The 12,996-nt window shown below is 44.1% G+C and overlaps 1 long non-coding RNA gene across 1 annotated transcript in view; it reads left to right on the top strand.

Annotated features, from left to right (window-relative positions):
* Positions 1–12,996, top strand: part of LOC147668105 (uncharacterized) — a 158,825-nt gene that overhangs the window by 84,573 nt on the left and 61,256 nt on the right. The window contains exon 2 of the long non-coding RNA XR_015304159.1: positions 7,340–7,429. This is a non-coding gene — a long non-coding RNA (uncharacterized LOC147668105). The remainder of the gene's footprint in view (positions 1–7,339; positions 7,430–12,996) is intronic.

A 12,996-nucleotide genomic window follows, 5' to 3' on the forward strand; every position in this document is an offset into this window, starting at 1 on the left:
AAAACAGCGGACTCGTCTAAATTAGACCCGTATATATTACATACAGTAAAAGCCCTGCACCGCCCAATACCTTCTAAATCAACTATCGCCCAGCGGCCCAGGTTATCTGATAGCTTCCGCTGTACATGAAACATGTTTCTTTTTGCTAAGATAGCAACCCCTCGTGTCATACCCATTTGTGGAGAAGAATCTAGAACGCCAAAACCCAATTCTGCTAGCAAGTTAAGCTTGTTCCATGGCAAGTGAGTTTCTTGAATACAAACAATATTAGGTGAAACATAGTGAAGTTCAGTAGCTACCCGCCTCCTTTTGTTAAAGTCATTTAAACCTGAGACGTTTAAAGAGCATATTCGCATGTCTCTAGCAGCCATTACCCAGTTGAGATTCCCCATAATGTTTAACAAAACTAAACACAGCCATTACCCCTGCCAAACGTTATCATATTTCCAACTGTACTCCGGACTACCTTTTAACTCTCTTACCATTTTATTGTTATATTTTTTGTCTGAAAAAGTTAAATTTTCCTCTTTATCCCCACCACCAACACCCCCCCTACCCCCCTGCCACCCACAACCCCCCCCAAGCCCACCCGGACCCTGCCCCCCATCCCCAATAACGAGGCTTTAGGACTCATGTCCCGCAGATGCCAGCTGGTTAATTCCTCATACCCACCCACAGACCGTTGTTGCACTGAATTCACTCCTATACTTCAGGAAAAGCGATACACAGAAAAATCGTTATCAATGGCTGGCCCTTCTCTCCCATCCAAAAAACACAGTTCATCCCTAGATCAAAGAAAAATACAGTAAATATTTAAGAAAAAATAAACACTCCATTCCGTCTACACCAAGCCTCTGGAATTAACTGATTAATTGTATTGCAGTATAGTTAATCTTAAGTTTCATCATGAAATCCAGTCCTTATTTTACGAAGCTGACACAATATTCCTCATAATTGCATATTATTACATATTGTTCAAAAATTCCTTGGCCGACCCTGCATTGGTGAAGAAGTGCGTGCTATCCTTATAAATGATCTTCAATTTTGCTGGGTTCAAAAGATACGTTTGAGCTCCTTTAGCTTGCAACGGGGTGATCAATTGACGAAGCTGCCAGCGTACGTCCATAGTGTATTTACAAAAATCCGGGGTAACAAAGAACTCAAAACCGGGGCCTGGTCTCCTCTTATCTGGCCTAGCAAGTCTGTAAATATCCTCCCGGGCCAAGAAGCTGTTAAAAGAGATTAAGAACACCCTAGGTCTATTCGCGTTCCTATCACCTGTGTTGCTGTTGCCGGGACCCCGCGTGTTAAAGGGTAAACAGTGTGCTCTTTCTATTTCCCTATCCCAGTCCCATTTACTTAGCTCCGGGAAAGCATTTTTGAAAAATGCCACGACAAACTTGCGAGGATCCTGCCCCTCTTTGCCTTCAGGCACCTGAAGGATTCTCAGATTGTTGCGACCGGCCCTATTTTCAAAGTCTGCGAGTTTCCACTGTGTATCCTCCTTAATTCCCTGTAAAGTCTCTGTCACCCCATTCTGTTGGTGAACTGTGTCCTCCAGATTGGAAATGCGAGCCTCCACCTCATTAAGCCTAGATGCAGAGTCAGCTTGAGATTTCGCGATCCGACGGACCGAACTTTGAAGCTTCCGACACAGGGTTGGGACTCTTTGGCTTTCTTCTCTAGTCTCATCTCTGAGTGACAATATGGACTCATAAATCAGTGCCAATAAGATATCACCAATTAAGACTTTTGAAGGGCTTTCCTGAGACTCTAAACCATCTTCATCCTTGTTGGCTACAGGTTTTGTAATTATTTTACGGACAGTGGTAGGGCTATCCTCCTTAGTGTCTATCGAGTCAATACTACTAGCTTGGCTACCCCCTTCCATGCTCATATGTTGAGCATACTGAGCAACAAGATCCTCACAAGAGGAGGGTGTAGATGGCTCCGACATTGAGTAAAAGTCGCCTGAGTCTGCATCATGTTGTATAAGTAACTCTTCACCCCCACTGCCCGTTCCTGAAACCTGACACAATCCGTTTCCATCTGGAAGGCCCTTTTGATTTTGCTGAGGTTATTCAATGTTTAAAGTGAGACTGGAATTAGTAGTAGTGGAAGGTACCGCTATTCCCTCCTTTACTGGCCCCCCTTTTGTTTTCTCCTTCCCCGCAGCAGTTATAAATATTGCCTGTATCCCTTTAATCTTATCTCCTCCAACTCCCTTAGATTTGGCTATATCAGGGAGACCTTTAGAGTTTTTAGTTATCTGTACGGGGGAGTTGCGGTTTTGCTCACCTCAGTGGGGGTGCTGTTCTCTCTTTGCACATCGTGAAGCCTTGGCTTCCCCCTTACTCCTTTAGGAGGCATGGTGGTTCCTCTCACTCTCCGCTAACTTCAATCTGGAGTTTTGCTAGAAGCCACCTGACCTCGAGTTACTTCTCTCCAGGTCGCCTCCGAACGAAAGTTCGCCGCGCCAAGTCTAGCCGATTTCGGCCGATTCAAGACCGAGTTCTGAGCTCAGAGCTATGGTTTCGACAGCCTGATATCTGAAGCCTTGGACGCCGATATTGCTAGCGTTGGCGTTCACAGTCCCTGTGATTATACGATGAGCTGGATCAGTGCCTGCAGTCACAATCCGCTCGGTCCGGACACGAAATTCAAGTCCTCACTTTCCGAGTTCTGCGTTCTCCTAATCGCATCACCGGTCTGCTGGTGAGTCGAGGAGCAACCAGCCTACACGTCCACTGGGCGCCATCTTGCCTCTGTCTCCCAAACCAGAGATTACCACTTAGGCATGTCTGTCCTTTGTTAACCTAGCCAGTTTAAAGCCAAACCTATGAAAGGTGGAATATTGGATAAAAGATTTATCCCCCCACCAACAGTGGGGGGGTAAATGGAGTGAATTACTATTCAGCATACTTGTATATCTAGACACCAGTTGAGACTCATTAACTATTTTAACCTTCAGTGTATATATTTTGAACTATGCCTCATCTTAACTTAAAATGGATGTATAACCTTCTATCCAGTGTATAATTTTAAACTCAATCAATCAATCAATCAATCAGGCAATTTGTAGAGTGCGCTACTCACCCGTTAGGGTCTCAAGGCGCTGAGAGGGAGGGGAGTCGCTACTGCTTGAACAGCCAGGTCTTGAGTTGTTTCCTGAAGGAGAGATGGTCCTGGGTCAGCCGTAGGGGGGTGGGGAGGGAGTTCCATGTCTTGGCCGCCAGGTAGGAGAAGGATCTTCTTCCGGTGGTGGCTTTGAGAATTTGTGGGTCGGTGGCGAGAGCGAGGCTGGCGGATCGGAACTGGCGGGATGGTGTGTAGAATGTTAGGCGGCTGTTGAGGTATTTGGGGCCCATGTCATGGAGAGCCTTGTGTGCATGGGTGAGGAGTCTGAACGTGATCCTCTTGCTGACGGGGAGCCAGTGCAGGTCTTTCAGATGGGCAGAGATGTGGCTGTGACGGGGGATGTCCAGGATGAGTTGTGCAGAGGCGTTCTGTATGCGCTGGAGTCTTTTCTGGAGTTTGGCTGTGGTTCCAGCGTAGAGGGTGTTCCCGTAGTCCAGATGGCTGTTGATGAGGGCCTGGGTGACCGTCTTCCTGGTGTCGGTGGGGATCCACCGGAAGATCTTTCGGAGCATGCGCAGGGTGTTGAAACAGGATGACGAGACGGCGTTGACTTGCTTGGTCATCGTGAGGGATGAGTTCAGGATGAAGCGAAGGTTGCGTGCATGGTCCGTGGACTTGGGGGCGGTGCCCAGCGCAGAGGGCCACCAGGAGTCGTCTCAGGCAGAGGGGGATGGTCCCAGGATGGGGACTTCCATCTTGTCTGAGTTCAGTTTCAGACGGCTGAGCTTCATCCATTCCGCGACGTCTTTCATCCCTTCCTGGAGGCTGGCTCTGGCAGTGGCGGGGTCGTTGGTGAGGGAGAGGATCAGCTGGGTGTCGTCAGCATAGGAGATGATGTTAAGGCTGTGTTGGTGTGCGATGGCTGCGAGAGGGCTCATGTAGATGTTGAAGAGGGTGGGGCTGAGCGAGGATCCTTGAGGAATGCCGCAGATGACTTCGGTGGCCACCGATCAGAAGGGGGGAGGCGGACTCTCTGGGTTCTTCTGGCGAGGAACGAGACGATCCATTCCAAGGCTGTTCCTTGGATTCCGGTGTTGCTGAGGGACCGTATCAGGGTGCGGTGGCACACGGTGTTGAAGGCTGCTGAGAAGTCCAGGAGGATGAGGGCAGCTGTATCCCCATTGTCGAGCAGGGACCTGATGTCGTCGGTAGCTGCGATGAGGGCGGTTTCGGTGCTGTGGTTTGCTCGGAAGCCGGACTGCGAGGGGTCGAGGGATCCGTTAGTCTTGAGGAAGACGGAGAGTTGTTTGTTGACGATCTTCTCGATGACTTTGGCAGGAAAAGGGAGGAGCAAGATGGGGTGGAAGTTCTTGAGGTCCGTGGGGTCCGCAGTGGGTTTCTTCAGGAGGGCGCTGAGCTTGGCATGTTTCCAGCTCTCCGGGAAGGTGGCGGATGCGAAGGAGCTGTTGATGATGTCCCGGAGTTGGGTTGCGATGATGGAGTCGGCTTTGTTGAAGATGTGGTGTGGACTGGGGTCTGTTGGGGAGCTGGAGTGGATGGTGTTCATCATGCGAGTGGTGTCTTTGGTGCTGACCGGGGTCCAGGTGCAGAGGGTGATGGTGGGGGCGCTGGTTCGGTGGTAGGGTGTGTGGTCTGTTCGCCGAAGCTGTTGTGTATGTCGGCGATCTTGCGGTGAAAGAACGAGGCGAGTGAGTCGCAGAGGTCTTGCTAGGGTGTGATGTCGTTGTTGTAGGCGCTGGGGTTGGAGAGCTCTTTAACGATGCTGAAGAGTTCCTTGCTGTTGTGTGTGTTGTTGTCCAGCTTTCTCGAGGGTGCGGCAGGTTTTCTTGGATTTTTGAGGTCATTGGTAACCCACAAAGTTTTCTTGCTGCCGGGTCTGCTGGGAGGGTTCTTCAATGGTGCAAGGTCATTGGTACAGTTGGTGAGCCACTGTGTGAGGTTGCGGGCTGCTTCGTTGGGGTCCATCGTGTTTGTGGGAGGGTTCTGGCTGAGGGAGGTGGTGAGCTGGTCGTCGGTGATATTGCTCCAGCTTTCTGCTGGGAACCTGTTGCGGGTGGTGGAGGGTTGTGGTTCTCCTGAAGTTGAAGTGGACACAGCTGTGATCTGTCCAGTGTAGTCCGGTGGAGTGGCTGAAGGAGATGTGTTTGCCGGAGGAGAAGATGGGGACAAGCGTGTGGCCGGCGTAGTGGGTGGGGGTGTTCACCAGTTGCTTGAGTCCGAGGTTGGCAAGGTTGTCTAGCAGGGCGGTGGTATTGCTGTAATTGTTGTTCTCTAGGTGGAAGTTGAGATCCCCCAGGAGGATGTAGTCAGGGGAGGTGATGGCGTGCGGGCTGACGAAGTCTGCGATGGCTTCTCTGAATTGTGTGCGTGGTCCCGGGGGTCTGTAGATGAGAGTGCCTCTGAGGGTGGTCTGAGGGTCAGTGTATATCTGGAAGTGAAGGTGCTCGGCGGCGGTAAGGGTGTCGTCGGAGTTGGTCGTGATGCGGGTGGTGTTTCTGTGGACGATGGCGATGCCTCCTCCGGTTTAGTTGACGTGGTCCCTCCGGGTGATCTTGTAGCCATCCGGGATGGCCATGGCGATGTCAGGGGCTGAGGAGGCATTCATCCAGGTTTCTGTGAGGAAGGCGACGTCTGGTGATGTTGTGTCGAGGAAGTTCCAGAGTTCGACGGCGTGCCTGTGGGTGGAGCGGGTGTTGAGCAAGATTCACTTGAGGTGATCGCTGCTGGCGCTCGGCTTGGCGGGTGCGGTGCAGGTTTGGAGGCAGGTAAATTTGCAGGCTTGGCAGGTGAAGGGTCCGTGGGTGCGTTTCAGGGTGGCTCGGTGGCAGACGGGGTTCCGGCCAGCGGTAAACTGTTCATAACCATGCTGTAAACTGTAAAGGACACATGTATCGGATGATATCTACTATGTATACAGACTATTCTAAACTGTTTGTTTAACAAAGTTTTATGTAACTATAAAAAACAATAAAAACAAATTAAAAAAATAGGATAAAAGTATCACTCTCAGAACCCTTCAAAACACTCTTGGACTCCGAAGAAGGACTGTCCTGTTGCCAGAAGTACAACCCTGCTGCCTGAAGGAGTTGACTAGGATGCAGAGGTTCCGAACAACTTAAAGCAGAGATAACCAGCTACCTAATGAGGCTGGCCAGAGAGATGTCACTCATAGGGGCATATTTCTGATTTAGAGGATTTTACTTTTCCTAATTCAAATCTTTAGAGAACCTGTTGTTTAAGAGAGTGTTTGACTCTAGATCATGTAATTGTCTTTCCAATGGATTAGGATCAGAAGTACATGAACTATAAAATAGAAAAAACTGTCGCAGATTTTACTTGATGAATGACCATAGTGAACAGTCATCTACTCAATCAATATGTAGGAGTTGAAGTAAACAAATGATTGATGAGTAGAGAAACGTGTTGGTTTGTTTCCAAACATCAAATAGCTTTCCTTATTGTAGTAGTATGTCTTGTTTGATCTAACTTTTACTGCTAATTGCATAGTATATATTGAATCTAATACCATATAAGAATGTCATGGCTAAGTAACCAATAGAAACTGGATGGCAATGCTGTGTGTTATATAGAGTATCTGTTAAACATTCGTAATGTTGATATTAAGACAATTTCAATTGGTTTTGGAATGATCTGTGAGTTAAATCCACTTCACAATAAGAGAATATTAAGAGAATATTGCTGTTTACAACAATAAACATGAGAAAACCTATTCAGAATCAGCACTATCGACATGGTGAAACAGTGTTTTGGGACAGACAAATTGCATTTCTCTGTAATCTCATTATTTCTTCCTAAACAAGACTTGTTCAAACAGGTGATGTGCTTTCCACTGCACAAAGATTTCTAGGACTCATGCAGTTTGAATGCTGGTGAATGGATCTGAGTACTGTGTTCTCAGATCAATGAGTCCGAACATTCATTAAATGGCAAAAGAATGGTTGACTGCATAATCGTTATTTTGCTAACTTCCTAGGGCAAATGTTTGATTTAATAACTGTAGCCATACATTGTACTGTTTCAGTGCTTTGATTTGTCAGGTTGTGTTTTTAATATTACTGAACCCAGTTCCACCAAAGCTCCAAAAAGCATTTGGTTCTGAGTTGTCGCTTTTAACTGAAAAGTATTGTTCCCTTATTCCAGAAGATCCCAAAACGTTTGATGCAACCTAACCCCTTTGGCATTGTATTTCAGTGTAATTTGTCATTTTTGCATCTTCCAGGTTTCATCCCGAGGAGGACTTGAAATTCTTGCCATTACAGCAAAATGAAGCTCACCACTCTTCTCTTACTTGCAATGGTTGTGTGCACAGGCAAGTTTAAGCTCAATTGCTTATGTTGTCAAATTCACCCTTTATGTCTCCATGATAGAAATTTTGCTCCTGATAGGGTTTGAGTAGTTCCACTTGTGAGAATACAGAGTAAGACATTCCTAAATATTACCACTCTGTTTAGATGCAATTGAAAATAGATTGCCCAGTTATTGGACTTTGAAAGTCCAAAACTCCTTCTGAAAGTCAATTATATTGGGACCAAAATGTTGAAACAACATTTGTCACTTGGGCTTTACACTGGGGATATTTCCTTTGGCAATGAGCTTAAGCAAACCTTCCAACCAAACCGCCCCACATACAGCTCTCCTGGGAGGACAGTTGTGGTGTTTTGTCATTATTCTCCCTGGCTAAGCCAATGAAATCCTCTAGAACACAGGGGGTGTTTACATTTGTACATAAATATTATATAATGTATATGAAATTATTTCACCCCTCAACCGTAGTCACCTGGGCACCTAACTTGCTACTTGCCACTGGCCTTGAGTTCCTCTTTTGTTCCAGCCTGATCCAGTTACCCCCTTTTGACCAAGCGACACAACCGGTGCCTGGGTTTTCCCACTTGGGATTTCCTGCTCACCTTTCTTCTAGTCAAAAATAACTATTCCCACTCTAGAGAGTGCAACAGTAGGGAAAGCGCTGGATAGCATAGGGGTAAAAATTACTATTCCCACTCCATTGAGTGCAACAGTAGGGAAAGCGTTGGATAATGGGAGGGTAGAACTTACTATTCCCACTCCAGAGAGTGCATCAGTAGGGAAAGTGTTGGATAGCATAAGGGTAAAAATTACTATTTCAACTCCAGTGAGTGGAATAGTAGGGAAAGTGTTTGATAGCGTAGGGGTGTAAATTACTATTCGCACTCCAGTGAGTGCAACAGTAGGGAAAGCGTTGGATAGCGTAGGGGTAAAAATTGCTATTTCCACTCCAGAGAGGGCAACAGTAGTGAAAGTGTTGGATAGAGTAGGGGTGTAAATTACTATTCCCACTCCAGTGAGTGCAACAGTAGGGGAAGCGTTGGATAGCGTAGGGGTAAAAATTACTATTCCCACTCCAGAGAGTGCAACAGTAGGGAAACTAAACACTTCATATATAAATAAAAATAACATAAATATTAATACCAATTACAAATTAATTTAAATAATTAACAATTTTATATAATATATTAATTAATCAATTAAAAAAACAAACACAAAATAATTATTATTAATAATTACCTACTAATACAAATTATTTACCAATTAACAATACATTAATTTAAAATTAATTTAAAAATAGATCAAAAAATAAAAATTAAAAATATGTAATTACTTACAATTAAATTTCTTCCCACCCTATTCCCCTATAAACCCACAACCCACTACAGAAAATAAATTAATAAAAGTAACATAATTATCAATTAATCAATTATTTAAAATTAATTAACAATTATATTTTAATTAATTACCAATTAATAATGAATTACCAATTAATTCAAAATAAATACCAATAAATAAATTAAAATATTCAACTAATTATAATTTAATTACTTCCCACCCTATTCCCCTCTAAACCCACAACCCACTACAGAAAATAATTGACTACAAATAACATATTTATCAATTATTCAATTAAAATAAATTACTGATTATATTTTAATTATTACCAATTAATTAACAAATAATTCAAAATAAATACCAATAAATAAATTAACATATTTAATTAGTTATAATTAAATTACTTCCCACCCTATTCCCCTATACACCCACAACCCAGGCAAGTAAATAGAGTATGCACTCAAGAGTTTAACTCTTGTACAATGAAAGTCTCAACTGTAAGGAGAGGTCTGGTCTCTGTAAAGTCAGGAAATGTTTACTTTTGTTAAAGTCAGGAGAAAATCTGTCTAACTAATTCTAAGGACACACAATTAAAGCATTTTGTTTCACCCATAACTCCTCCCACAAACTCCCAATGCATGTGAACCAATAAAAATACAAAATCTTGAGATTGCAAACTCCCTTCTTTCACATAGTTGAACAAAGGAGCAGTGTTAGTCATTGGGTAGTTGGTTGACCTGGGTGTTAAACGTAGTTAAGCAACAGCCACAATCCCTGTCATGGTGAGCCACAAAAGTCACTAAATTAAACTATGCTTAACCCTCTAGTAGCCTGGCATAAAAGCAGTTAGGCTTAAGTTAGAGGCAATGTGGAAAGTACCTATGCAGCACACAAACAGTAATAAAGCAAAAACACATAAGAAAAATCCCTCACCAATTTAGAAAATTGAAGTACATTTTAATAAATGATTTGTCAACAAAACAACAACATTCTAGCAGTTGAACTGAAGTTATGAATATTTAAAGTTAATGGTAAAAATGAGCATCTAAAAATTCAAAGTCGCAACTGCGCTAGTCGCATGTGACCGGGTCAAACTAAAAGAAATGGGTAACCACAATAAAGCATGGGTCAGATACAAAGAGTGGATTGGGCCTTGTCAGAGCTTACCTTCAGACTTAGAAACATTTTGATGAAAATGTTCTTGGAATGTAAAGTTCAGTGGTACAAGGCTCAAGGCGATGTCCGAGGGGGGGCGCATTGTCTTTGGAGAGCTGCTGGCCAAAGTTGCAATGAAGACTCCTACATTCAGACTTTTTGGAAGTTGAAAATCTCCAGTGGGATGAGGCTGGAGGTTGTAGCTAACAAGAGTTCGACAAGGTCGGTAACCGCTTTAACGAAAGACCATAGAACAGGATTTGCTGTGTAGCAGGGTTTCCGTTCTCCCACAGAACTGTGCATAGAGATCTAGAACCTCAGTGAGTTAGGATGATCCAAAACTCATCTCAGTGTCAGAAATCCCCTTACCTAGCTAGCTACAGTGTCTCATGGATCATTATGGAATGATCCATGTCTTAGACAAACCAGAACATGATCTTTAGAATACCTCAGGAATCGTGGAACACATGAACACTCTTTCGTTATATAATCATTTCAAACCAAAACTGAGAGTCAAAGAACACAAGTGCAAGTTTGAAATATTTATTATTCAATGCAAAGTTCTCAAACGCAGTATCTTGTATAATACCAAAATGCAGATTATAAAAATCAGAGTCAGCAGCATAGTCACTAATCCATAGTAAGCAAAAGGTGCTAGCATGTTATAATGCAAATTCTATAGAAATCTATATCACCTATATTTCGCGCACCCTATCTAGCATATTATTTTATATATATGAAGGTCTCATTCGGGCTTTAGCAGGGCGGCCCCATACCTCTCAATGTCAGTAGGAGCAGATCACATCAACAGCTACCAGCTCTCTTCATGCGCAGCACCAAGTGTGTTGTTCATTCCGTGTAACTCTATCTTAAACCCGCGTAGAGCCCAAAATGTTGGCATCAACATTATTTGTGTTATGTCTAATGTGGTGCGAGGATCAGGCCTCCCAGCAACCTTGTGTTAGGTTAATCTTAGAGTGTGCAGCTCTCAGTGTGCAGACAGTTGTACCAAGTGTACCAGGCGAAGCTGATAGCATAGAAATAACATATTATTCTCAAATAAACCACCTCACCGCTTCTAGGGTGAAAGCTACAACAACAAGTATGTGTCGTGTGCAAAACTGAAGCCGAAGGCAAACCGGCTGTTTAAACATGTAATACACTCATGCTAACTTAACGCAATATATGTAATGAAGTATCCATATGACACCCCCCCATTGGTCCGAGCACCGTCAAACATAAGGGAAAAGGCAATACTAAATCAGACACAACAATTGAAAGCAAAGTTCAATAATCTTGAGCTAAAATAAGCTAAAAATATGTATGAATGAATATGTACGAATGCCTACAGTGGCCTCAAATCTAAAAATAAAAACAAAACTTTTGAACCAAAAGTTATCCGCCAGGTCTCAAAAATATGAAACGTAGGACCAGGTCTCATCAATTCAAATGTTTGTAAGAGAAAAAACAAGGCACTTATCCGATTTCCAAAGTCATGTGCCACATTGACGTTATCCCCAGCGACATCACATGATTGTACTCTCCGTCAGCTGAACATAGTCCATCCCTCCAATTCAGTGAGGGGAAAGTCATATTTCACAACAAAGCATTCCTCCCAGGCATCTCACGATTGGAAAGTATATGCAAAGAAAGTTGCCACAGCCTCCAGCATGAAATCACTGCCATCATCCGAAAATAGTTCAGCAATCCAATTTAGCAATGGGAAAGAACATACGTGCTCCTCCAGCATCGGATCCTCCTGTAACGTCAGAGGACAACTCGGTGGGTTCACCAGATCGCTGTGTGTCAGAAAGGCATCCGCCGCTGCAGAGATCTCCCATTGGCCCAGAACTCCATTTATCGCTGCCAAGGCCATAACTCTCTCGCCAGAACAGATCAGCTCGTGAGCCACCACGGGACGCATTAGCTGATCAAAATCGACGTCAGGAGCAGTCCTCAAGCATAGGCACAAATCAATGGCCCAATCGAACTCGCAGCTCAGGCAGTGAAACACAGGTTGGACACACGTGAAGTCGGTGAACCGAAATGACAATCTATAGGCCGTGCTTAATGCTGCAAGCGGCAATGTTCCATAGTAATTGAGCATCCGATTACGGCACAGTGTCAGGAGGCGTTGAACGGCGTCTTGCGCAGGATGGGCATCCATGTTTTATGAAGAAAAACACCAACAGAATGCCTGCGGCTACAGCCAGCAACACAGGTAGTCCACCAAACAAACTCGAAAAAATAGTGTGGAAAAACGTGGGAATGATACCAAAAACTTTTTCAAATGTAGTCACGAGGCCACTGCTTACTAATTTAAAAAAATGTGCAAGCCCAGTCGTTGAAGAAGCGTTAAAAATCTGGTGCACCAGCTCACAGAAATGAAACGGCAAATCAGTATTTAAAAGCGCCTGCACCTCTGTGCGGGTGTTAGCTATGTGAAGGACATAAGTTTCCCGGGCCGAACTCAGGGTCACTTGTTTTTGAGACAAAAGGGCCCTTATTCTGCTTAAACCATTGAATTTTGCTTCCAAGGTTGGAATCCGTGGCCAGATGGAGACATCTGAAGACCCATGCGTGGGTGGGTATAGAACATTCTTGCAGCACACCACACGCTCTGATACAGTTACCACATAAGCCACACCAATTAATAAACCACAACATAATTCGTTGTTTAAAAGTAAATAACTACCATTAGCTAATAATGTGAATGTGGGAACCACTGCTGGAACTGGCGTGCCTTTTAAAACACATGCTAAATTTGGGCGGTCCTGATTACAAGAACCGTGTAACTGAATGTGTCTGCATATTAATGAATGGTCAGGTGACTGTGTGCATTCCTCATCATTAAGATTCACTTCTTTTCCATCCTTCAGACATCTGTATGTGTATGGTAATGACCATGCCTCGTGTAGGAATGCATTGCCTAGTGGTTCATATCGTCCTATAGCAATATACCGCATACAGTTAGTAAATTTATATAAAGGAAATGGTAATGTAATTAAACCATGAATAAGCCACGTGGCAGTAGTGGTTTCAGCAACAGAGAAAGGCAAGGATTCTAGCTTCTCAATA

Source organism: Lissotriton vulgaris, unplaced genomic scaffold (genome assembly GCF_964263255.1).
Source record: "Lissotriton vulgaris unplaced genomic scaffold, aLisVul1.2 SCAFFOLD_1502, whole genome shotgun sequence".
Taxonomy (NCBI): domain Eukaryota; kingdom Metazoa; phylum Chordata; class Amphibia; order Caudata; family Salamandridae; genus Lissotriton; species Lissotriton vulgaris.